Source organism: Neolamprologus brichardi, chromosome 9 (assembly GCF_056152115.1).
Source record: "Neolamprologus brichardi isolate AB-2024 chromosome 9, ASM5615211v1, whole genome shotgun sequence".
NCBI classification, from domain to species: domain Eukaryota; kingdom Metazoa; phylum Chordata; class Actinopteri; order Cichliformes; family Cichlidae; genus Neolamprologus; species Neolamprologus brichardi.
The window spans coordinates 3,020,233-3,047,628 of NC_142112.1; the positions used below are offsets into that span (position 1 = coordinate 3,020,233).

The 27,396-nt window shown below is 41.1% G+C and overlaps 1 pseudogene across 1 annotated transcript in view; it reads left to right on the forward strand.

Moving 5' to 3' along the window:
• Positions 1-27,396, forward strand: part of LOC148101104 (uncharacterized) — a 164,441-nt pseudogene that overhangs the window by 102,893 nt on the left and 34,152 nt on the right. The window lies entirely within an intron of this gene.

Consider the following 27,396-nt stretch of genomic DNA (forward strand, 5'->3'; position numbering starts at 1 on the left):
GCCTGTTGATTAAACACACAAGCACTTGCATACACATTTAAGACATGAGACACGCTAATTCCATCTCTTAAAATGTGTCTATAGGTGAGACGCTTTGCCTTGATTGGAGGGACCACACTGGAGGTGCGAGTCCGCCGTGTAATGGCTTATGCCATTACAAACGAGCTGGCCTCGGTACTCAACTGGGCAGGGAAAAAAACCAAGGACCAGACAAAGCAAAAAATGGCATTTAAAGATACAGCGCTCTGCAAATGCATATATGGTGGTAAGTTTTACAGTTTTTTTGCTATATTACTTTGTCTTTCTTAATAACAAGACTTTCATGTCCGGTTAAGCTGGAGATGGAGTCTTTGGTCTTTGGCTTGTTTAATCCTCGGGTTGTAGTTGTACAGCCCGAGGAACCCATGTTTATTTTGTTTTAAAGGATACACGGCACACCATGCTAAGACTTATCACTTATCACAGCTCATAGCTCTTTGGGAATCAAATGCGGCAGTTTGCAGATTTACGCCTGGTGACTTTCATGTTTATCAGCCTAGGAGTTTACATACTTTCTCCCCGCTGAAGACAGTTAACAAGAGCTTATTCATGTGCTCTAATTCACTTTTTTTGTTTGTGTGTGTATTTTTTTCCTAGATGGCCTGACGCAGCAGTTAGGGTCAAACTCTATGTCCAAGTTTGTCTTTGCACAAGCAGTGCAGAAATGGCTCCGATACGCCCCAGATCGTATGGGTATGGGTGGTGCAGGACGCACATCATGATCCCCATCCCAGAGTAAAAAATTACAAACTTCTGTGAAACATATAAATGTAAATAGGAAACTGTCTTTTAATAAAGTATTTAGCAAACGAAACATGCCTATTGACCTTTTTTTGTTTATTTTTTTTCTCTGTTACATCACATGCAATGCTTTCTTATTTTAGGATATTAATATTGACATGATACATTGTGAGACATTTGTTGTTGTTTTTTTTATAAAGGGTGTCCAATTTGAGGAATAAGTACAATTATGTGTTTAGGTGGTTTAAGTATTGATGGAAACATGCAGTAGTTTAGTATTGGTTAAAATACCTATAAAGAAAGGTAGATTTCCAGTCATGATTTAACTGTTGTTTTAATAAAAAGCAACTGTGCGAAAGAGGTGGAAAATCAACACCATAGCTCAACAGTGTTTCAATATCAGAATCTGACATTGTTTCAATGTCAGGTTTCAACATTGATTCAACATCAAAACCTGACGTTGTTTCAACATTAAAAAAGGGTGCAAGAGTGACGTTAGGTCAACGTCACACTTCAACGTTGATTCAATGACGTCGCCTGATATTGACTCAACGTTGTTTCAATGTTTCCTTGCTATCTGGGATGTGTTCTCAATGTCTTCTCGGACGCTTCTCCAGCGCTGATAATTGGCATATGTTTCGTGTCAGTGACGTAAAAGACGGATTTAATGCGACATGACCATTCAATCAGCAGTTGCTTTCTAAAAAATCAGATATGTATCGGATTCAGTACCACATACGAAAGTGACCCAGATCGGATTTGTGCTGTTTTTACACTGTCATACCATGATTGGATATGGGTCGCATACGGTCAAAAAAGTCCGATTTGATGCGCTTTCGCGTGCAGTGTGAACGTAGCCAGAGCCTCCACATGCTCTCCCTGTAATTTGTCCCTCACGAATGAATTTATGATTGCACTAATTTGAATGTTCGGGGGAAAATCAAACGCATTTAACTCACAGTACCCTACAAACGTCACTGCTGTTTAGTTTTCTGTCTTCATTTATGTTGGAAGTGATAGCAGAGCTGTACGTTTGAATTTGTTTCCAAAACCCCTCAGTTAGGACATGCTATATTGTATTTAGATGGAATCTAGCGAGCTAACTTCCTGCTAATTTCGTTTTCATGGATGCCTGGATGATAAACTCAATTATTACACATGGTAGAGCAGAACGCTGATCATTTTATTACAGATGAAAGACTTTAGATAGTTTTTAAACACTCAGTGATGCCACAGTGATCATGTGAGTTATGGACCTGCAGTGGAGTTTGAGCCAAGACACGGCTAGTGCTGTCAGACTTAAAGACCGGATAAAGAGTGATATGAACATATCTATAACTTACCGGAATGAAAATGTCTGGAGCACACCAACAGATATTTGGAGATGGAAGAGAAGAGATATCAGCTCGTCTCACAGCTGCTATCCAGACTAGACGCCATCATTTGGTAATCCGATACATGAGCTGCCTCATGTTGCTTCCAGGTGGGGAAAGAATGAAAAGATAAACCATTTCAACCTTATTCCCTTGCCGGTCGTGCGATCTAACTTTACAACCGACCGCACAGCAAGTACGAACCATAGCTGGTGTTATCCGTGTACTTTCGCTCCTCTTTCGCTAGCGCTTTGTTCGGCCCAGAAACATGGCGCCTCAACCAAAAATCCTGGCCACGCCCCTCTGGTGACACCACTCTCCAAAAGCCCTATTACGCTAATCGTTGTGTCACTTCCGGTATTTCAGACAATCCCTTTCCGTCAAGGATTTTTAATTTGTTGCGGTTTTTTAATTTGTTGCGGATTTTTAATTTGCTGCAGTTTTTTAATTTGTTGCGGTTTTTTAATTTGTTGCGGTTTTTTAATTTGTTGTGGATTTTTAATTTGTTGCCGTTTTTTAATTTGTTGCCGTTTTTTAATTTGTTGTGGATTTTTAATTTGTTGCCGTTTTTTAATTTGTTGCCGTTTTTTAATTTGTTGCGGATTTTTAATTTGTTGCGGATTTTTAATTTGTTGCCATTTTTTAATTTGTTGCGGTTTTTTAATTTGTTGTGGATTTTTAATTTGTTGCGGATTTTTAATTTGTTGCGGATTTTTAATTTGTTGCCGTTTTTTAATTTGTTGTGGATTTTTAATTTGTTGCGGATTTTTAATTTGTTGCGGATTTTTAATTTGTTGCCGTTTTTTAATTTGTTGCGCTTTGCACTTCCCAGCCTACTTTAAAGATGTATAATATACAATCATTTCACCCTGGAAAAAGAGCAGTTTGAAGTAAACGCTCAAAATTACCATTTATGCCCATGATGAGTGTGTGTGCCTTTCTGATTCACAGGATGTGAATCAGATCAGATCCGTCACTATTTCACCTGGTATTTGTGTATAGCAACTTCACAGCTGTAGAAATTTTACTGAAGCTTTCGATTGAGATGAAATTTTACAAACGACTTTTTCATAGATCAGGTTAATATGATCACCGGTTTATTCTTCATTTGTATTGTCGTTATTGTTAAAAACAGAGGAAAACATGATGCCTGTGCCTGAAGATTACCACTGAATACAGAGCTAACAGATCAACTGAAGATGCCAGTGTTACAACACTCCACACCACCATCTCCCACCTTGAACAACAGGGGCGTCACGCCAGGCTGCTCTTTGTTGACTTTAGTGCTGCCTTTAATACGATACTCACGGACAAACTGATTTCTGCTGGACATCAGATTTCCTTTTACCACCTACTGCTGGATCGGAGACTTTCTCTCAGACCATGTACAGAGAGTTAGAGTGGGGCCTCATCTTTCCCCAGCCCTTACCCTTAACACTGGCTCTCCACAAGGCTGTGTACTGAGTCTCCTACTGTACACATGACTGTGTCAGTACCCACCCAGACACTACAATAAGTTTGTAGATCATACCACTGTGGTGGGGCTCATCTCTGGGGGTGATGAGAGAGCATACAGAGTTGAGGTTCAGAGGCTGTCGGATTGGTGTGCAAACTACAACTTGGACCTCAATATCACCAGGTCAAAAGAGCTGGCAATCAAGTTCAGAGGCAGGAAGTCTTTGCTGTAGCCGTGGATGTGGAAAGGGGGGCCAGCTTCAAGTTCCTGGGTGTGCACATAGACACAGACCTCCAATGGAGCTTAAACACCTTGGCGGTTTTAAAGAAGGCCCAACACCCTCTCCATTTTCTGAAAATCCTCAGAAAGGAGCTGCTGATCATCTTCTACTGTTGCTCCATTGAAAGTGTGCTGACATACTCACACTGACATGAGACAGTTTCCAGTTTAGTTGTACCATCGCACTAAGTATGACTGTCCAATGAGAAAAAAAAGAAGAAGAAAGAGTTACATTATCTGAATAAACAAAAACTCTGGCTTCCATTAGTGCAAGTCCTCCAACACTAGCACCTTACATCACTTTAGGTGGTTTTACCACCTGACATTTGATTTATCGCTGCCTGAAAATGAAACAGCAGTCATTGTATCACCTGTGCTGTTGCTGTAGAACAGACAGCAAAGCTTACAGACAAGCGTTCCATTGCTTAAATGTTGCAGTGACTAAATTTAATTAATTTTAATTTGATGGTATATGGACCACAGGAACTCCAATCTATTGAACACACCGAGTGCTTTCCTACAGAATGAAGAGCAGGCAGCAGGTTTTGTACAGGTACACAGTTTAATAGTTATTATAGACATTTTATGTACATTTCAACAGCTGTATTCTATGTGGTACAGCCTTTAAAATCTGCTGTTCATAGTTTGTAAATAAAAAACAAAACACAAAACTCATCAAATCTCGCAAACAGAATTTTTTTTTTCATTTTTCGGAAGACTAAAAAAAATATTTTATTGTATTAATCATGCATTACACAAACGAGAGTTACACAGTAAACTGTAGCATTGGTGAAAATAAAAGAAAAAAAAATTATATAATAATAAAACTGTGGATCGTAACAAACCAGAACAACAAATTAGACTTCCCCCTGTGGGCCAGCCAGTGAGACAGCAGCTTTTCAAAGATTGAAGCAATATGATGGAGGTGGAGGAGCAGAAGTCTCAGCCTGAACCAAACAAAGCTGTAACTTAACCTGTTCACACTCGAACTGAGCTTGTGCTGCATTCAGGTACCATTTCCCAGCTCATTAAACCAATTATTTGCTGGTTTGTTATTGGAAGTTGGCCTTTAACTGGAGCAGCCCTGTGTTCAAATCTGTGTACATCAAACTATTCTTTGACCTGTTTGAGGACAAAACTTGTTTTTACATAAATTAGATTTGCTTATTACTAATCAACAAATTTTAAAAAACAAAACAAAGCAAAATAACCCCCCACAGTGACCACTTTATTATAGGTACCTAAACACGGATGGTGTTCAGTACAGCTGCCTTGCTGTAAGATCTGTCTTCACAAATATCAGAATATTCCACTTAGTGATAGTGTCAAAAATGCATACTTGCATGTGTAAGAGTGTGTACGCGTATACAAATGAGTCAGTTCTGTGGGTTCAACATATAAAATGTGGAACTCTGACACAAGTGAGTGTACAGAAAATATAATAAAAAAACTACTTTTGATGGGTCAGAATATTAGAAACACCTCTCAACCTGATGATATTTTGTAGTTTATAACCATGACCTCCCTTCAGATGATATCAACAAAAAAAATTACAGCCATAACAAAATGATCTTTATGGCAGCTGTATTATACTATAACAAACTGCTCATGTGTACAGTGTACACAAGATTTTAAAAGTTCATTTCTTAAAAAAAAACCAACAAAACAAACAAACAGAGCTAATTAGATGTCAAATATATTGACTGTGAGGAAAAGGCATCATTTCAGCAAGTTGTGTATTTGTAGTTCAAGAAGTTCTCACCTGTAAAACCTTTTTGCTATGACCTCACGTCATTTTATCCAGTCTACATAAACAAGTAATCAGTAACTAATTACTGATTACTTCCCCAAAAAAGTAATCCCGTTACTTTACTGATTACTTATTTTCAAAATTAATTACTTAGTTACTTTTTAAAAACAGATCTTTCAGCCCAATTCTACTTTTTCTGCATAATCCATCATACAAAATGTAATCAAATGGAAAAGTCTCTTTTTAAAACTTGTTTTATTAGTTTTAATCTTTTAACTTTATGCATCAAGCAAAAATTTAATTATCTGCAACATTCTCTGACTGGAAGAAATTAGTTTTTTTTCTGCACATTCCAGCACATAAAATATATTTTTTTGTGTGTTTACACTCAGTCTTTCAAATAGATGCAAGTAAAACACAGCAGAAAATAAATAAAGTCAAAGACTAGCGGTCCTGTTGCTCTATTTTCACCTGTAAAGCAGGAGTGGGGTAGGCGGAGGTTTATCCTGGTGCAGGTGTGCAGCGGTCAGTGGAAGAATCCGCGAGTTTCTCTGTGAGTTTCCCATTACGTCGTAGCTACTCTGTGCTTGTTTGGAAGTTTAGGGGAGTTTTTTTTCCCTGTAAAAAGAAGTTTTCTTCCCACGCACAGCGGACACTAATGTTTTTGTCAGTTTTTATGGAATCAAACTCAAAGTAAGGTCAGTACTTCCACGCTTTAAACGCTGCACGCTCATACTCTCTCCTGCACTCGATATATGATCCATTGTTGATCTGCACACAGCTGTTGTCACGAACGTCGCACTCGCTTACGTCACTGTCATGAGACATTCTCGCAAAAAATCACGGTTTTAGTAACGCAGCGTTCCTACGGGAAAGTAACGGTAATCTAATTACCGTTTTTGCAATAGTAATCCCTTACTTTACTCGTTACTTGAAAAAGTAATCGGGGTAACGCGTTACTGCCCATCTCTGGTCGTCACAAACCAGGATGGACTCTGTTTTGTTCAGAGTCCCAACAAACAGAAACCTTATTTTACTACCTGATGAAGAACAAAGTAAAAACATAGTGACGTAGAGTTAACCATTAGGCTGTTTTCACCAACAGTCTCTGTATGCAGTCAGCTCAGATCAGACGCTGCTGTGATTTGAAAAATGCTGACCCCTGGTGGACAAGGTCTTAATTACAAGAACTAGTTCAACTTGACTCGTACTTGTTTAGTCTACGAAACAAGTGATAAACATACTGTATCAGTATTATTAGAGGTGGGGAAATGGACCATAAGCATCTTTGTCTGTTCAAAGATGTTTGATGAAGGACCATCACTGAGAACTCTTGAAAACACAGTTTGTAAATCAGCAGTTTTGCCTTTGACAATCTGTTGTGTTTAAAGGATGTGCTGAATGTGTTTATGCTTCAATTTATTCCTTTTCTTTCAAGAATTGTCTCCAGTTTTATTCTTACCTGAAGTGAAAACATCCCAGTGAAAATGTGACCAACTGTCAGTTTAGCTGTTAGTTTGTGTGTGTAAGCTAACAGCTAAAATAATGTTAATTATTAGTTTTCAGCGCTTAGTTTTTTTATGTTGTTTAGTCTAGAAAACATTTTTGGCCAATACTCTGACAGTATTATGATCACTATGATCACAACACAGCTAAACACAGATCAGGTTCAGCATCTAAACTGCTGATGCAGACCTCTGTAGAGCGGGGGGACGTCACGCTCTGACGAGGGGCTGACGTTTTTCTGGCCTAATGTTTAACACTGAAATGTTTCCCATTTAAAAAAAACTTCAAAAACGCCTTTTCGATTGATATGTTTGTAATTTGCTGATATTTGCACAGTTGATTTGAATGAAAATGTGAATTTCTGTAAATGTCTTAATTAAAAAACAGTGGTCGCAAGCCAATAAAGATTTGTCATAATGTATATGTAAGTGAAGAACTGAGACTTTATTTTTTCATCACATTACATCATCACTGTCATATCTGTCTGGTGGTTTAATAAACATTCCACTTTAAAAACCTTTGAATTTTCTGGCAATTATTTCCTGGTTCAGGCGTTAAAGGGCTGACACAGTCCAGTCCAGAAACGTCATCTCTTCTTGTGTTTTAGTTCCAGCAAGTTTTCCACATACATCAAAAATGTTTGTGGTATAGCCGGTAAAAAATAAAGTGTGTGGGGGAAAAAAATTACGGTTTTGCTTTTTAAAAAAAAAAAAAAAAAAAAAAAAAAAAAATATGGAAGGGGGCAGGTTCTCCAAGTCCACAGCGGGTTCAGCTCCAGGTGGTTCTGACTGCACCAGCTGGTCCACCTCCTGTCTGCAGGCATCCTCATCATCATCCTAGATCAGAACCATGACGGTGGTGCCGTTGATGGTTTCGCAGATGATTCTGCTGGAGAAGAGCAGCGGGGAGAGAGTGCACCCCTGCGGGAGGCCGGTGTTAATGGTCCATGTGTGGGATGTGATGCGCTTCAGCCTCACCTGCTGCTGCCCGTCTATCAGGAAGATAGTTGTTGTGGCTCCTCCAACCTATGGCCGCGGCAGGCTAAACATGAGGACACAGATGACGCGCAACAATGAACACATAAAATACACTTCTGTACCATTTGCTCCTTTTATTCCACATGCAACTGTCCAATATACAAATCAGTGCCTGGGATTAACTTATTAAACAAATGCACAGACCACAAACAAATAACTGCAACTCACCAATAACTGCACTAACTACTATGCCAAATTACAACATTGGCCTATGGCATCAATTAGTGCACAAATATACAAAACCATCAAGTTCCAGTTAAAATACATCAAAATTATTCAAGCTGCGCTCAAGCTGCGATCAACAGAAAGTTTTGCCTCATGCTCACCCTACCTTTCTGCTCATCAACATCAGGTGCTGTGAACAGGTGAGTGCAACCACATTTATTATCTACCACACCCATGAGACACACCCCACACCCGTGCACCAATACAGTGAGTCCATTTAAACCAACCCACTTAATCAAAAAGGAACAACTCATATGGCTCCTACATACCGGCCCCTAATTATTTTAGAGCAATAATTACATCATACTTACCATGTAGGAGACATATTGAGAAACATGATCTATCCTTTATCAAACATTCAAAGATACAATTTTTAATTCAAAATAATGAAATACACATTAATACATTAAGACATTTGAAAAAGTCAATCTTTATGACTCTTCTGCTTCCTGTAGAAGACACACTTTAGTGATCGGCCTGTCCAAACAACCAGTCTTTGTTTTAACACGAACCTGACGTACAAGTCCTTTACCGTCAGAAGTTGCTTCCACAATCCTTCCAGTCACCCAAGAGTTAGGAGGCGCAGTATCATCGACAGCGATAACCACATCCCCAGGAATGAAGTTCCGTCCGATTCTCTGCCACTTCTGACGCTCTTGAAGCTGGGGCAGGTACGCCTTAACCCAGCGCTTCCAGAACAGGTCAGACATGTACTGTACTTGCCTCCATCGACGTCGTCCATACACGTCCCCCTTCTGAAACACTCCTGGTGGTATCAATGGCTTGGTCTTAAGCAGCAACAGATGGTTAGGAGTCAAGGCCTCCAAATCATTAGGATCAGTAGAGGCTTTGGTTATTGGTCTACTGTTCACAATAGCCTCTGCCTCACAAAGAACTGTACAAAGGTCTTCTTTGTCCAAATTCTGCACTTTCAAAATGGAATTTAACACCTTCCTGACAGACCTTATGAGACGTTCCCAAACACCGCTATGATGGGAACCAGCAGGAGGATTAAAAATCCACTTTATGCCCTTTTGCAGCAGCATCTCATGAATCTGTGCCCAATTCCATCCTTCCACTGCCTCTTTCAACTCACGTTCACCACCCACAAAGTTCACAGAGCACACTTCTTCCAGTGTAACCTCCTGGTCCAGTATTACGTCATTTCCTCTGGGAATATTCCTGTCCTGTTGCTGTCGGTTGCCACCGAACATGAACCCAAAGTCACCAAAGAAACTGGAGAAGATATCGCTGTGAAAGCTGTGGTGACCCTCTTTGAGCCCGTACTCTCCATACATGTCATACTGTTTCCTTTTCTCCTTATCTGAGAGGACCTCATAGGCTGCCCCCAAGTCTGCGAACTTGTCCAGGGCTTGCGGGTCGTTGTGGTTTCTGTCGGGGTGTAACTGCAAAGCCAGCTTTCTGTAGGCCTTCTTGATGTCCCTGATTGATGCACTCTTGTGTTCATTTGCATCAACAGCATTAACTAAAACGGCCATTTTAATCTCTGGATCATTTAAAGAGATCTTCCCAAAATCAAGGTTCACTGGCCAATTAATTTCTGGCTCAACAAGAAACTTTGGCCCTGTCAACCAGGAATCATTCTTCAAAAAGGATTGCACCTTAACTCCCCTAGAAGCTAGATCAGCAGGATTGCATGATGTATTAACATATCTCCACTGAGAAGGTTTGGACACTTTAAGTTTGCTACAAATACTTTAAACCTTGAGGTTTCATTTCTGATATACTTTAACACCGAGGTACTATCAGTCCAAAATACTGACTCCTGCAAATGCATTTGCAGCTCTTTTCTCCACATCTTATCCATTATACTCGCAACTAAGGCAGCTGTCAACTCCATGCGAGGAATGGAAGTTTGTTTCAGTGGAGCCACTCTTGCTTTACCCATTATAAACGCACAATGCACTTGATTCTGGGTGCTGCGCAACAACAGATAAGTGACTGTGCCATAACCCTCCTCGCTTGCATCTGCGAAGTGATGTAACTGACCAGAAGCAACATCTCCAAAATTAGAAGGTTTAAGGCACCGGTCAACCTTAAAATCTGCAAGAAGGCAAAGATCATTTAGCCAAACTGTCCATTCTTGTTCAACAGTAACTGGCAACACATCATCCCAACCCCAATGATTTCTACACAGTTTCTGAAGGATCAACTTAGCAGACAGCACCACAGGTGCCAAAAACCCCAATGGGTCATAGATCGAGCTCATAAGGGACAATATCCCTCTCCTTGTGGGAGGATTGTTTTTAAGTGTGATCTTGAACTTGAATGCATCTGATTGGATACACCACTGTACACCCAGCGCTCTCTCTACTGGCAACACGTCACTATCCAAATCCTTAACCTCCTTGGATCGTTCCTGCTGAGGTATGGCAGCGAGTACTGCTCTTCTGTTGCTAACCCATTTGGTGAGCACTGCCTCCTCTTCAGAACCAACAGAGATGAGGCAATCATCCACATAAAAATTATGTAAAACATTGTTGACAACCTCTAGTCTGAACTGATCTCTGTTGTCCTCTGCACATTTCCTCAAGGCAAAATTCGCACAACTTGGGGATGAGGTGGCTCCGAAGAGATATACTTTCATTCTATATTCCACCAAATCCTGACTATGATCTCCGTCTGGCCACCACAGAAACCTTAACAGATCTGAGTCATCTCTTTGTACTCTGACCTGATAAAACATGAATTCAATGTCTGCCATGAGCACCACAGGTTATTTTCGGAACCTAGTAATGACCTTAACTAGCAAGCTAATGAGAACTGGGCCTTTCAGAAGTTGTCCATTCAGAGACACTCCCTGAAATGAAGCACCACAATCAAAGACAACTCGCAACTACTTCTTCTGTGGGTGATGCACCCCATGATGTGGAATGTACCACAATCCTCCGTCACAGCGATCAAATTCTTCAGCAGGCACCTTCTCTGCATACCCTTTAGAAATGATTTCAGTCATAAAACTGGTGTAATCGACATCAAATGAACCATCCCTAATCAACTTCCGTTTAAGGCTCATAGCTCGCTGTTCTACAGCCTTCCTATTATTTGGCATTTTTACCCGATTGCACCTAAAAGGTAAACCAATGGTGTAATGACCATCAACCAACTTAACAGAGTCCATCACTGACTTCATAAACTGCTGATCTTCCCTAGACAAAGCAAACTGCTCATCCTGAAATACATTCTGGAAAATCAGCCTTCATTTGACGTTCCCACAGCTCATCCAATCTTGCCACGGAAATGCTTGTCAGTCTTACAATCCTCTCTGAGAGGACCATTCATCGTCCAACCCAGCATAGTTTTTACTGCATAGGGACCTCCACCCTGACTTCTAACAACATCCCATGGCTCTAAAGCCTTGGGCACAATGGTCCCGATCAACAGGTCTACCCCGGAATTTATCTCCAGTGTCATAATAGGGCGCAAATGTGGCCATCTATTGAGATCTTCCTGTCGGGGAATATTACATTGATGAACAGGCATGCTTTTCTGAGTAAATAAGTCAGGCAAGTCACAGTAGTGATCTAAATCCAAACCAACTACTTCCAAATCTGAAACCACATAACTACTGACCATTTTCTCCTGACCCATTGTCTGCAAAAGAATGCCAGTTTTCCTTCCTGAAAGATTCAGCCTATTCATGAGCCCTTCAGTACAAAAAGAAGCTGAACTCCCAGGATCTAGAAAAGCATAGGTTATCAGTGACTGATTACCTTTCTTGGATTTCACTCTAACTGGTATTATGGACAGAGCACTATTTTGCTCACCGGCCCCAGTAACACCACTGCTTTGCACCGCACATGAAGGACCTTCATCTGGTGGTTCTCCCCCTCCTATAGTTTGCACTGAAACACTTTCCCTCTGCTTAGAGTGGATATGTAAGAGTGTGGGGTGTTTCTGTTTACAGACTTTACACAAGAGATGTTTCCTACAGTCCTTGCTTCTGTGCCCAATGCGCAGACAACCAAAACACACACCATTCTCTTTCAAGAAAGATAATCTTTCACAGTGCAACTTTCTTTCAAATGAAGGACACAAATCCAACATATGCCCTGCTCCACAAAACAAGCAAACTTTGGTCACAACTGAACCACTCTCTCGCCTCAACACTGGCTCAATCTTCCCTTCCACCTTGGCCACTGTAGTAGCAAAACTACTCCTTTTAGCCTTAGGGTAAAACTGAGACTTACCATTCCTCGCCTGTTTTCTGATGGCTGTTGGAGGATTCTGTATATCTCCAAACAATGGGTCACTTGCGATCTTAACTTGCATTTTGACAAACTCAACAACATCGCAAAAAACCACTTTACGTTGAAACCTCTCCTGCAGATCGCAGACAACATTCCTCCACTTATCCCTGAGCTTATAAGGCAACCTTTTTATAACTGTTTGCATATTAGCAGAGACATCCAACTCGTGCAAGGACTCAACGTCCCCCATTGCATTACAACATTGCCTTAATAAAAACCCATATTCCTGCAAAGCCTTCACATCAGATTTTATAGGTGGCCATTTACTGACCCTTTCAATATAGGCAGCAGCAATTTTCAGGGAATTGCCAAAGTTCTCTTGGAGCAAAGATTTAGCTTTAGCATATTCATACTCAGCAGGCATATACTGACAGCTTCTGACCATTTCTCTTGGATGGCCTCTAGTGTATTGCTCGAGAAAATATAAACAATCCTTAGCACTGTGAGCTTGACTCTCCACCATGTGCTCAAAAGCTCTCATAAATGTTTGATATTGCAAAGGATCACCATCAAATAACTGAATGTCACGCCTTGGTAGCAAAAACAGACTGCTGCTCAGCCAATAAAGTTGTAATTTTATTTTGCTTCTTCAAAACTGTGACTAGATGATCATTCAATTTCAATTCAATTTTATTTATATAGCGCCAAATCACAACAAAAGTCGCCTCAAGGGGCTTCATAGATACAGAGAAAAACCCAAAAATCATATGACCCCCTATGAGCAAGCACTTTGGCGACAGTGGGAAGGAAAAACTCCCTTTTAACAGGAAGAAACCTCCGGCAGAACCAGGCTCAGGGAGGGGCGGCCATCTGCTGCGACCGGTTGAGGTGAGAGAAGGAAGACAGGATAAAAGACATGCTGTGGAAGAGAGACAGAGGTTAATAACAGATATGATTCAACACAGAGAGGTCTGTTAATACATAGTGAGCGAGAAAGGTGACTGGAAAGGAAAAACTCAATGCATCATGGGAATCCCCCGGCAGCCTACGTCTATTGCAGCATAACTAAGGGAGGATTCAGGGTCACCTGGTCCAACCCTAACTATATGCTTTAGCAAAAAGGAAAGTTTGAAGCCTAATCTTGAAAGTAGAGATAGTGTCTGTCTCCTGAATCCAAACTGGAAGCTGGTTCCACAGAAGAGGGGCCTGAAAACTGAAGGATCTCCCTCCCATTCTACTTTTAAATACTCTAGGAACAACAAGTAGGCCTGCAGAGTGGGAGCGAAGTGCTCTAATAGGGTAATATGGTACTACAAGGTCATTAAGATAAGATGGGGCCTGATTATTTAAGACCTTGTATGTGAGGAGCAGGATTTTGAATTCAATTCTGGATTTAACAGGAAGCCAATGAAGAGAAACTAATACAGGAGAAATATGCTCTCTCTTTCTAGTCCCTGTCAGTACTCTTGCTGCAGCATTTTGGATTAGCTGAAGGCTTTTCAGTGAGTTTTTTGGACATCCTGATAATAATGAATTGCAGTAGTCCAGCCTGGAAGTAATAAATGCATGAACTAGTTTTTCAGCGTCACTCTGAGACAGGATATTTCTAATTTTAGACATGTTGCGCAAATGGAAGAACGCAGTCTTACATATTTGTTTAATATGTGCGTTGAAGGACATATCCTGGTCAAAAATGACTCCAAGGTTCCTCACAGTGTTACTGGAGGCCAAGTTAATGCCTTCCAGAGTAAGAATCTGGTTAGATATCATATTTCTAAGCTTTTCAGCACCGAGTACAATGACCTCAGTTTTATCTGAGTTAAGAAGCAGAAAGTTAGTGGCCATCCAAGTCTTTATGTCTTTAAGACATTCCTGCAGTTTAACTAATTGGTGTGTGTTATCTGGCTTCATGGACAGATAGAGCTGGGTGTCATCTGCATAGCAGTGAAAATGTATGCTATGTCTTCTAATGATGCTGCCTAGGGGAAGCATGTATAATGTAAACAGAATTGGTCCTAGCACTGAACCCTGTGGAACTCCATAATTAACCTCAGTGTGTGAAGAGGACTCTCCATTTACATGCACAAATTGGAGTCTATTAGATAGATATGATACAAACCACTGCAGTGCAATACCTGTAATACCTACAGCATGTTCTAATCGCTCTAATAGGATATTATGGTCAACAGTATCGAATGCTGCACTAAGGTCAAGAAGGACAAGCACAGAGATGAGTCCACTGTCAGAGGCCATAAGAAGATCATTTGTAACCTTCACTAAAGCTGTTTCTGTGCTGTGATGAACTCTGAAACCTGACTGAAACTCTTCAAATAAACCATTCCTCTGCAGATGATCTGTTAGCTGTTTGACAACTACTCTTTCAAGGATTTTTGATATGAAAGGAAGGTTGGAGATTGGCCTATAATTAGCTAAGACTGCTGGGTCTAGAAATGGCTTTTTGAGTAAAGGTTTAACTGCAGCCACCTTGAAGGCCTGTGGTACATAGCCGATTATTAGAGATAGGTTGATCATATATAAGATCGAAGAATTAATTAATGGCAGGACTTCTTTGAGCAGTTTTGTAGGAATGGGGTCTAAAAGACACGTTGATGGTTTGGAGGAAGTAATTATTGAAGTTAACTCAGAAAGATCGATTGGAGAAAAAGAGTCTAACTTAACATCAATGGTACTAAGAGTAGCTGTAGATAATATTACATCTGTGGGATGATTATTGGTAATTTTTTCTCTAATGATAAAAATTTTATTTGTGAAGAAGTTCATGAAGTCATCACTAGTTAACGTTAAAGGGATGTTTGGCTCAAAAGAGCTCTGACTTTTTGTCAGCCTGGCTACAGTGCTGAAGAGAAACCTGGGGTTGTTCTTATTTTCTTCAATCAGTGATGAGTAGTAAGCTGTTCTGGCTTTGCGGAGGGCTTTCTTATAAAGCAACAAACTATTTCTCCAGGCTAAATGATGATCCTCTAAATTTGTGACACGCCATTTCCTCTCCAGATTACGAGTCATCTGCTTTAGGGTACGTGTTTGAGAATTATACCACGGGGTCAGGTACTTCTGATTAGAGTACTTAGTTTTCACTGGAGCTACAGTATCCAGAGTCGTACGTAGTGAGGGGGTGAAATTATTAACAAGATAATCGACCTCTGTTGGGGTAGCGTTCAGATAGCTGCTCTGCTCTGTGTTGGTACAGGGCATTGACGATGATAACAGTGGCTGGATTATATTCTTAAACTTAGTTACAGCGCTTTCAGAAAGACATCTACTTTGATAAAGTCCACTCTCCACTGCTGCGTAATCAATTATTGTAAATGTAAATGTTATCAAGAAATGATCAGACAGGAGAGGGTTTTCAGGAAACACTGTTAAATGTTCAGTTTCTATGCCATATGTTAAAACAAGATCTAGAGTGTGATTAAAGTGGTGGGTGGGTTCTTTTACATTTTGAGAGAAACCAATTGAGTCTAACAACAGATTAAATGCCATGTTGAGGCTGTCATTTTTAGCATCAACATGGATGTTAAAATCACCCACAATAATTATTTTATCTGAGCTCAGAACTAAATTAGATATAAAGTCTGAGAAATCAGACAGAAACTCTGTGTAAGGCCCAGGTGGACGATAGATGATAACAAGTAAGACTGGTTTCTGAGTTTCACAGCTGGGGTGGACAATGTTAAGCATCAGGCTTTCAAATGAATTAAAAGTCTGTCTTGGTCTTTCATTAATTAATAGACTGGTGTGAAAAATTGCTGCCACACCACCCCCTCGACCTGTGCTTCGAGATTTCGGTAGTTAGAATGACTCGGGGGTGTTGATTCATTTAAACTAACATAATCATCCTGCTGCAACCAGGTTTCTGTAAGGCAGAGTAAATCAATTTGTTGATCAGTTATTAAGTCATGTACTAACAGAGACTTTGAGGAGAGAGGCCTAATATTTAATAATCCACATTTCACTGTTTTACTCTTTGGTTCAGATGTGGATACTGTATTGTTCTTTCTTTGTAAATGTTTAAGTTGTTTGTTGCTGGTTTTTAGTTTGTTTTTTGTCTTTTTGGAAGCAGACACAGTCTCTATGGAGATGAGTTTTTGGGGGGGTAGCAGGAGGAGAGAAGCTGCAGAGAGGTGTGTAAGACTGCAACTCTGCTTCCTGGTCCCAACTCTGGATAGTCATATTTTGAGGGGTTTAATAAATTTGTCCATATTTCTAGAAATGAGAGCTGCTCCATCCAAAGTGGGATGGATGCCATCTCTCCTAACAAGACCAGGTTTCCTCCAGAAGGTTTGCCAATTATCTATGAAGCCCACATCATTTCTGGGACACCACTCAGACAGCCAGCAATTTAAGGAGAACATGCGGCTAAACATGTCACTCCTGGTCTGATTGGGGAGGGGACCAGAGAAAACTACAGAGTCCGACATTGTTTTGGCAAAGTTGCACACCGATTCAATATTGATTTTAGTGACCTCCGATTGGCGTAACCGGGTGTCATTACTGCCGACGTGAATTATGATTTTACTGAATTTACGTTTACCCTTAGCCAGCAGTTTTAAATTTCCTTCAATGTCGCCTGCTCTGGCCCCTGGAAGACAATTGACTATGGTTGCCGGTGTCTCTAGCTTCACATGTCTGAGAACAGAATCACCAATTACCAGAGTTTGACCCCCAGCGGGTGTGTCACCGAGTGGGGAAAAACGGTTAGACAACTGAACGGGTTGGTGGTGTACCTGGGGCTTCTGTTTAGGACTACGCTTCCTACTCACCGTTACCCAGCCGCCCTCTTTCCGCAGCTGCTTTGGATTTGCCGGGGAACAGCTAGCGGGGCCTACGCTATCTTCGGCTGCACCAGCTACAGGGGCCTGGCTAGCTAAGGGTGAGAGAAGGGTGCAAAGCCGAGTCTCCAGTTCAGTAATCCTGGTCTCCAGAGCTGCAAATATGCTACATTTGTTACAGATATCATTACTGCTAAAGGAGGCCGAGGAGTAACTAAACATCTGACACAATGAGCAAGAAAGTGCAGGAGGGACAGGTGAAGTAGCCATGGTGCTAACGAGTCGGCTACGAGCTAAGCTAGCGAAACAGTACAGAGACAGTGAGTGAATACTTTGGCTATAAATTAGGTAGTGAGTACACAGAAAGTGTGCTTCGGATGAAGCACGTGAAGATTATACTATGAAAAAAGAATGTATTTAAAAGTTGTTAATTAAACTGCTAAGCAAATAAGCTACTCAGAACACCACTGTGTTTGAGCAGGAACAGGAAGTGATACTATACCACAGAGCGAGCGAACACCAAGTGACAGCGTCATGACCCTCACTACCTTGCGCTGTATGTGTAAGAGGTTTTGATTGTGCGTGAGACTGCGACATCATCCGAGTAGTTGAAACTGCACCTGGAAATACTTGATGTAACTTCGTCTCTGACTGTTCCAACGAAACGACCTTAGGCTGAGAAATATTTTTAACCTTGGGCCTTACATCCAATACATGCGCTTGATGATCACTTGCATCAACACCCTGATATGGTCGCTCTGGTAACACAGGTTTGAACGTCGGAGCATTAGGATTTAAAACGCCTAAACACCCCTGTTCTCGTTCTGAATACGAATTCATTCCATCAGATTTACCATTAGCAGCACTTGAGACTCGGGACATTTCAGAAGCTTTTAAAACATTCACCTTTGCTGCTGAAGCTGCCATTTCCGTTTCTAAGTCAAGCAGCTCATTTCTTTTCTTAAGCTGTATTTCTTGTTCTTCCAAAGCATGCCTTTCTTTCAACAACCTCTGTCGAACAAGAAGGGCAGCCATATCAGCCTCTGCCATTATGCGTGCTGACAAGGCAGATGAAACCATGGAGCTACTGAGTGATGATTTGCTTTTCCTACAACTTCTGTTTCCAACATTAGAGATGCTATCACTTGGATTAACATCATCTATCGCAGCACCTTTACTAACATTCCCGGTGTGCCTAGAAGCACCAGAACCCTTTCCAGTAGGTAATACATCAGAGGAATCAACAACAGGTGGATTTAAATGTGGCAAATCAAGCTCAGACACCTGATTTTTACTCTGAGGGTTTCCCTTTGCATCATGAAGCCATTTCTTTATCTCTTCCATAAACTCAGTATTATGTGCTCGAACACTTATAAACCAAGCAGTTTGTTTTTCTTGCTCTTCTTGAGGAAGCAAAGGAAGCAAGGTTTCATGCAGATGAGTTGTCTCATTAAGCAACACAGACAAATTCTCTAACTGAGCCTGAACAGTGGAACCATTATCTTCAGATTGCTTTAATTCTTTAATAACCTTTATGACATTTTTAATTTTATTAATCTTAGTGTGACGTTCTGTTTGAAGCCTTTCAATCTGATTCTCCAAAGCCTTAGCAGTCGGTTTCGGCTGTCTTTTCTTTCCATCCACATCACCACATTGTATTAATTGGTGTGTCTCCATTTTTCTTCAAAACGTTACAAAATCCAAACGCTGAACTGCACCTATGCCACACAGCTTCATTCCAACACATCAACTTGATGACATTCCTTTCAATAAACCTTGGACACACACAATTAACAGGAGCAATATCCCCCACTATCTGCCTATTAAACCTAACTAACTCAACCTAGTCTTCCGTACATACTAGCGGTGGGTATTTATGTACCTCCATACCGTCAGCTGTGAGGAAGACAAACTGTCTTAAACACAAACTGCGGCGGTACTCCCAAGCCAATGGCTTCAGCCGCCTGATGCACAATAACTAGAAAGCAAATCAGTACAACGCCTAGCGCAGCTGTACTGCTGAAACCTAAGAGGGGAACAAGACTCCTGAAAGAAATCTGTTTTGTGTAGCCAAAGGCTTAATCTAAAAGCTGCGTGGACAAAGGCAACAGCAAAAACTCTCACTAATAAAACTCATCTATATATAAATAATCCAATAAAACCTACAAACTTTTCTGTTGACAATTTGTTGTGGCTCCTCCAACCTATGGCCGCGGCAGGCTAAACATGAGGACACAGATGACGCGCAACAATGAACACAAGATACACTTCTGTACCATTTGCTCCTTTTATTCCACATGCAACTGTCCAATATACAAATCAGTGCCTGGGATTAACTATTAGACAAATGCACAGACTGCACAAACAAATAACTACAACTCACCAATAACTGCACTAACTACTATGCCAAATTACAACATTGGCCTATGGCATCAATTAGTGCACAAATATACAAAAACCATCAAGTTCCAGTTAAAATACATCAAAATTATTCAAGCTGCGGTCAACAAAAAGTTCTGCCTCATGCTCACCCTACCTTTCTGCTCATCAACATCAGGTGCTGTGAACAGGTGAGTGCAACCACATTTATCATCTACCACACCCATGAGACACGCCCCACACCAGTCCATTTAAACCAACCCACTTAGTCAAAAAGGAACAACTCATATGGCGCCTACAACATTTTTATTTGATTAATCTAAAGTTGTTCTTCTGTGTCTGAAAACACTCACTCCCATTTACTCAACCTGTGTTGTCGGCTGCTGCTGTGGCCTACAGTAGCAGAAGACAACACTGCAACTGTAACGAAACTGATTACAGCATTATTTTTAAAACCTTTAGTGAATTCAACGTTCTTCAAAATTTTGTGTATGCTACTGTTGTATATAGTGTATTATGTTATTTATTTTGTAGTTGTTTATATTTTATTTCTATTTTTGGATTTTCTTCTGCTATCTCTACCTGAGCTGAGGTAACGCACAAATTTTCCTGCCGTCGATCAATAAAGTCTAATCTCCTCATTGACTGCATTTCTGATGGAGATGAGACTTCATGCAGGACAGAGGTGAGAGGCGTGACATCACGGTGCCATGACAATAACCTGGTGCTTTACATCAGCAAAACCAAGGAGCTTATCGTGGGTTACAGGAAACCAGCAGTAGCAGAGGTGGAGAGAGTCAGCTGCTTCAGATTCCTGGGCATCAACATCAGCGAGGGTGTCATGCCATATTAAACCATTTTACATCTTAATAGTAAAAAAAAAAAAAGTGTTTAAATTGCATGAATTAATATTTATTAACGTCTCTTTGTGACGTCATACTATGATAATGACTGCCACAAACAGAGCGTCCTCCTGTAACCATGGTTACGGGAGTTTGTTGCAAGAAATGTTGTGAATCTCGCTGAGACAGGGAACCACTGAGAGCCTCAGATGAACCAATCAGTCAGATCGCTGTCTCCACTTCTCCTCCTCCTCCTTCGTTCCCTTTGTTTTTTAAGTACCTCATATATGTTAGGATTCTTTAGCTAGTTAGCCATCACATTAGCTAGTTAGCCATCACATTAGCTAGTTAGCCATCACATTAGCTAGTCAGCCATCACATTAGCTAGTTAGCCATCACATTAGCAAACTGCTTCGGAGCACAGCTGCCGGAGTCGCAGGTTTTGTTGAATCAGGCGTTGGACCTGCTGGAGGAATGCTCTGCGATGATGGTGGAAAACAGCCGCCATTCACCCCATTTGAGAGCTTCAAAGAACTGGCTGCAGGTATGATTGAAAGTTTGACAACACTGACTTCAACGCCGGCGCTGAAGCTAAAACACTGTTGATGCGTCTGTGATTTATTAGTGATCGCTCACTTGTGTGCACGTGCATGTAGGTGAACGCTCGCGGCATGACATCACACAGCTCAGTTCCTTTCTGCTTTGATCTTACAGTACGTGCCTTTGATCTTGCAGCATGTGACCTCCACTTGAGTCCCTAAATAGGGGTGAAACAGCGGGCTTTATACCTGAATCTTGCATTTTGCATTTTTAGTTGTCGTACGTTAAATGTACAGACCGCGATCTTCCCTTTCTGAAAGCTTTCTGAAAACGGATTTCCAAAGTAATTGTAGCGAAACTAAGTCATTGACAATGTCTTTATCCAGTGTTAGAACCCCTACCCCCATTAATTCAGAGCCTTTTTCACCTGCTATCAGCGGGTGTTTCGATAGGCTCTCTGGATTACAGTGGGGCTTGATAGAAAATGGGATCTGGGACTCCGATGTCCAAGTAGCACTGGCTGATATGATTACTGATGTCATTCAGTCAGTTAGTGCAAGCACCATAAAAACTTTACTTCTAGGAGGTCAGGACCAATTAAATGATGCATCATTCCAGACATACCTTAGCATAGCCGTGACAAAAATAAGCCCCGTATTGGGAGACTCTTTCTCAACCAGCTTTGCTGCTGCTCTTAATGTCACCCATGAGGAGTGTGAAAGCGCTGTGGTGCTGACACAGATGATTGAGGAGGAGATCTCAAATAAAGTCCACTCGGGTTGGGTTCTAGTCCCAGAAAACCCGGATTCTATTTATGTCACCAGAAAAATAACAAACATAAAAAACCTCAGATGCATGGTTTCTCATGCTTTCTCATGTCTGAAGAGTTATAAAGGTAAGCTGAGCGGCCTGTTCATGAGGGGGGCTTTACCCACTTCCTTTAGTTCAAGTGATGAGAGTCTTGAATCCAAGCTCTCTGAGATGGGAACAATTAAAGAAATAAGTATGGCTCTCATGAGGTGGAGTACAGACAGAGAGATAAGTAAAGATGACCAGGACTGTCACATAGAACTGCAACCCGTGGAGGAAAAAGAAAGTGATGAGTTTGCAGAAGCTGAGGAGAAAGCTCAAAGTGATGTTGAAACAATCCTCAACAATCTGAATTATTTACATGATGAAGATGATGCAGATAAAGCTGCAGTTGACATTGTAAATTTGTTAATTGCTAACATTGAGTATCCTGATGCAGAAGATATCACATTAAGTGAGAAGTGTAGCTCACCCAAGCCTGCTTTTGATGTGGACCTGGTGATCAAAAAGGTGAAAGACTTTTTTGCATCATGCGCCCTAATTATGAAACCAGATGAAGTAAAACAACACTTCTTCAGGTTTGCTAAAAAGGAATTTGAAAAAATGAACAGTGAGCTGAAAGATCATTTGAAGAAAAGCAAAGGATTTTTGACCTTTCAGAGACAACAGGCAAACTCCCCGGAGAGTGAGAGAGCTGACTCCAGGAAAAGCGAACACATGAATCCCTCAGAAGTTCCCAGAAAATCACCAACCTTAGAAACCACAGTTAAAAGTTCTTCTCCGCTCAAATTTACAACAGTTGTGCCGGTTCTGAATAAACTGTTTAGTAAATTAACCCAGACAGGACACCTTGGCCTGACAAGTAAGGAGATGTTTTCAAGGGAGTTGACAGAAAATGTGTACGGCCATGTCGAGTCAACATATCCAGCCCCCACGATGCAAATGGGTAAAAGTCTCTCTGACTTCTCTAAGACTTCACAGGGTGACTGTAATGTACCCTCTGCTCCTGAGGTGCCATATGTGCTCGTAGAAGATTCAGTGGAAAGGTTCTTACAAAACCTTCTTTTCTGGTTGGAGAATGAAACTTTAACCCAAACTATTATAAATGACAAAATATCTGGTGCCGTGGAAGATATAGTAAGAGTGCTGACCCCATCAAAGGAAGAAGTTATGATTGGACCAGATGCTGGTGAAACAAGCGACAGACTGTTTACATCACAGTCAAGTCCAGTTACTGATCTCACCAAACAGCCAGTCTGTGTGAGTGCAGAAGACCCGGACCTGGTTTCAAATACAAGCAGTGATCAGGCATCAGTGTCTCACTCTGAACCCACAGGGGGTCAAAGTCAGCCAGAAACCTCTGAAAACCCAGAGGAAGAGCTGTCAGAAACATTAGTTACATCACAGTCAAGTCCAGTTACTGATCTCACCAATCAGCCAGTCTGTGTGAGTGCAGAAGACCCGGACCTGGTTTCAAATACAAGCAGTGATCAGGCATCAGTGTCTCACTCTGAACCCACAGAGGGTCAAAGTCAGCCAGCAACCTCTGAAAACCCAGAGGAAGAACTGTCAGAAACATTAGTGTCACCTGATGATAGGCTAATTGCCAAACAATTTAGCACTCTTGTAGCCACGAGAATCGCACAAAATTTACACGAAAATACCAGAAATCTTCTGGATCCAGAAAAAATAGAGTTAGTTATCAACCATCTGACAGATTTGGTACTTTCTGAAGTGAGATGCACCGAATCCCTGGAAATTCTTAAAAATAGCGGGGTTGAATTAGTCAAGGCCACAGCTGAAGACCTTATCAAGGAGTTTGGATCTCCAGAGAAGTTCTTCGATGTAATGATATCAGAAGATTCATCTTTTGACGACACTATTCTGAAGCACCTAGCAATGAATCTCGGTGATCAGGCATCAGTGTCTCACACTGAACCCACAGAGGGTCAAAGTCAGCCAGCAACCTCTGAAAACCCAGAGGAAGAACTGTCAGAAACATTAGTGTCACCTGATGATAGGCTAATTGCCAAACAATTTAGCACTCTTGTAGCCACGAGAATCGCAGAAAATTTGCACAAAAATGCCAGAAAACTTCTGGATCCAGAAAAATTAGACTTAGTTATCAACTGTCTGACAGATTTGGTACTTTTTGAAGATAGATGCACCGAATACCTAAAAATTCTTAATAATAACATGAATAAGTTAGTCAAGGCCACAGCTGAAGGCCTTATCAAGGAGTTTGGATCTGCAGAGAAGTTCTTTGATGTAATGTTGTCAGAAGATTCATCTTTTGACGACACTATTCTGAAGCACCTAGCAATGAATCTCGGTGGCTTCATGAATCCTCCAAAGAAATCCAAACTTGCCAGGTTTTTTTCAGCAGTGCTAAAAGCTTTTAAGAAGCTGTTCAGCTGCTGCTTTAAAGGCAGTACTGATGACTAAATTGTCATCTTGATTTTTTTCAAATACCTCTTTTAAAATCTTAAAGCAGTCTGGCCTCAGAGTTAACATCTGAGGTATATTTTATTTTAAAACTATTTCTTTCGACTTTAGTTAGACTGAGAAATATTCTTCATCGTGTCTCCTCGTATTATCGTTACCATCACCCCCCACCGGCCGAGGCAGATGGCCGTCCCTTCTGAGCCTGGTTCTGCCGGAGGTTTCTGCCTGTTACAGGTAGTTTTTCCTCCCCACTGTCGCCAAGTGCTTGCTCATAAGGGATTATTAATTAATTGGGGTTTTCTTGCTGCTACTGAAGGGTCTCTATCTTACAGTATAAAGCAACTTGAGGAGACGGTTGTGATTTGATGCTATATTACAAATATTAAATTCAACTGAATCTTAAAAACATGTAATATAGCATCACATCACCATCAAATCAAGAACTGAAAAATAAAACAAAATAAAAAACCAAACCTACATTGAAAACTGTTTGTGATTTGTCTTGTGCTTTTAAAATATATTGTCAAATATGAAAATCTGCATTTGTATGCTCTGGTCATTAGTACTGGTATTTTAATGTAAGCAAACACAAGGAACATACACCGATGTGTAAGTACTACAGATGAAGAAGCAAGAGCGTTTGAACAGCCGGTTCCGCTCTCTTAATTCTCCGATAAGTCAGGGCCAAGCCAGCTCCGATCAGCAAGAACCCTGTTATCATGGTTCCGAATAGGTAGATATCTTCAGCGTCCTCGATCGACAGTCCCGCCAGGCACATGATCCTCCAGTTCTGCCACCCGTCCATCGTGTATCCGGCAGGGAAAGTCCCTCCAGGGCACTCGGGCTCTCCCGAACCCAGACTTCTCGTTGAGAAAAGGGTGTCAATAGCATTCAGAGACCAGTTGATCAAATCCATAATTCTCTTTAGGTTTTAGAGAACGACAGTGAGAGACTGTTCGAGGGAAAGTAATATACACGAGACAAGACAAGGACACAAGAGGCTAAGCAGGGAAGATAAGGGGAAGGAGGAGAGGAGAAAAGTGCGACCGCCTTCGCCAAGAGCCAAACGAGAACCTCGTTACCTGATCGCAGCCTTTTCTGGCTGCCTGTACGCCGGCTGCCTGTACGCCGGCTGCCTGTACGCCGGCTGCCTGTACGCCGGCTGCCTGTACGCCGGCTGCCTGTACGCCAGCTGCCTGTACGCCGGCTTCCTCTACGCCGGCTTCCTCTACGCCGGCTTCCTCTACGCCGGCTGCGTTCCCATCACAGTGCGACCGCCTCACCCTCAGAACATCTCCACCACCCTGCCCACTGTTAAGATGATTGTCGAGGTCAGACTCTTAATTTGTCTGTTAAACCGATGCAGTTTCTCTTTCAGTCAGAACTCCAGGGCTCAAGCTCTCGCTCCCAGCTAATTCCAGACTCGTATGGCTCTGGCTGACTTCTGATCTCCTCTGGGGAAAAAAGGGAGCTTAATTTCTTCTTCTGTCTTTCTCTTTCTAATTGTGCAGGTGAGTCACTCATCTGTAAGCTGCTGCGCTCCAAAGAGGCCATGGCCACGATGGACATCAGGAACTGGCCCCCAGTGCTGGACACCAGTACAGCGTTTCATTCATATCCGCACAGGGAAATCACACTCGCATTAAGTACTTTAATTTAACATAAATGCAGGTCGTGCACAGCCGCCTCACAATGCAGTCTGAGTAGTTCTGGTTGCAGATATAAACCTAAAGAATGCACATTAAATGAAATCCTCTGCTGTGATGAAACCTGCCTTTACAGCTCCATCACTCTGTGATTTATCGAAAAATAAAAACTTGCTTTAGCTGCAAGTCTGTGGAGTTCCCCACCACTGCTTTAGAGAATCAAAGCACCAGGAAGTGGGAATAATTTCTCCTATAATAAGGATTTTTAGGTCCCTGATAACAAAAATGAGCAGATTTTATCCAGTTTGGTAACGTTTACATCACTAGAGCAGAAAATATAGCCACATTATTATAATTACTATGGTTATTTTTGTATTTTTGGAAAAGAGGTTGCCCAGTTTTGATACACATGGAGGTTTGCAGCAGAGACAGAATCATGCTTTCTGCTTATTTTAATGATATTTTAATGACTTTAGAAACCAGAAGCCTGATTGTTTGTTTTTTTTACATTGAGACAAAGTTTACACAGAAGGACTATATAGGGTCTTTTTTAAAGTGACTTTCAGGGATTTAGGATCTCTGAAGAAAAACTATCAATTTTTATTACTTAGAGATTTTTCAACATCTAACAAGGAGACGAGGACAAAGTTAAATGCAACTTTAAGAATTTGAATGTGAAGAGAAGAAAAGATCCATGAACGTAATGATTCAAAGGGTTCAAATATCTTTGAATGTATGTGCTTCAATAGATTTTTCGGACAGAGGAAAACAGAAAAAAGGTTAAGTATTCTGAAGAGCGTAAGATTATGAAAAAACTAGAGATATGAAATATCCAGATTTTAGAGGCCCAGAGAGGTGAAGAGCAAAGCAGCAAACAGAGAAAGCTTTGTAAAGTAGCTTTATTTTTATTTTTTTGTCAGCTGGCAGAAAGGCAGACAGATGTTTTTTTTGCCGTTTCTTCTCAGCAACGTTGCTGCAGTTCCTTCCCCAGGTGGAAGAGATGGACATCTCCTGGAACGACTTGATTGGTGGATTGGTTCATCCACTGTGCATAAGCCCTCAGTTTTACAGCTTTGATCATTCATTTTGATTTACTGGCTCACAGAGAAATTTCAAACTAACTCACAGAAAAAAAATCTGTCTTGAGAGGATAGCTTTAGCTAATTTATCTGAACTCTGTTTACTTTATGAGGTAAAGATGACCATATAAGGAATATCCTCTCTCTGTGAGATGATAAAGACTCAAGGGTAAAAAGACTGAATCTGTGTGTCTAAAGCGGGCTGAAGATTAGTTTACCTACATCGACCTCATTATTAGTTAGATGTA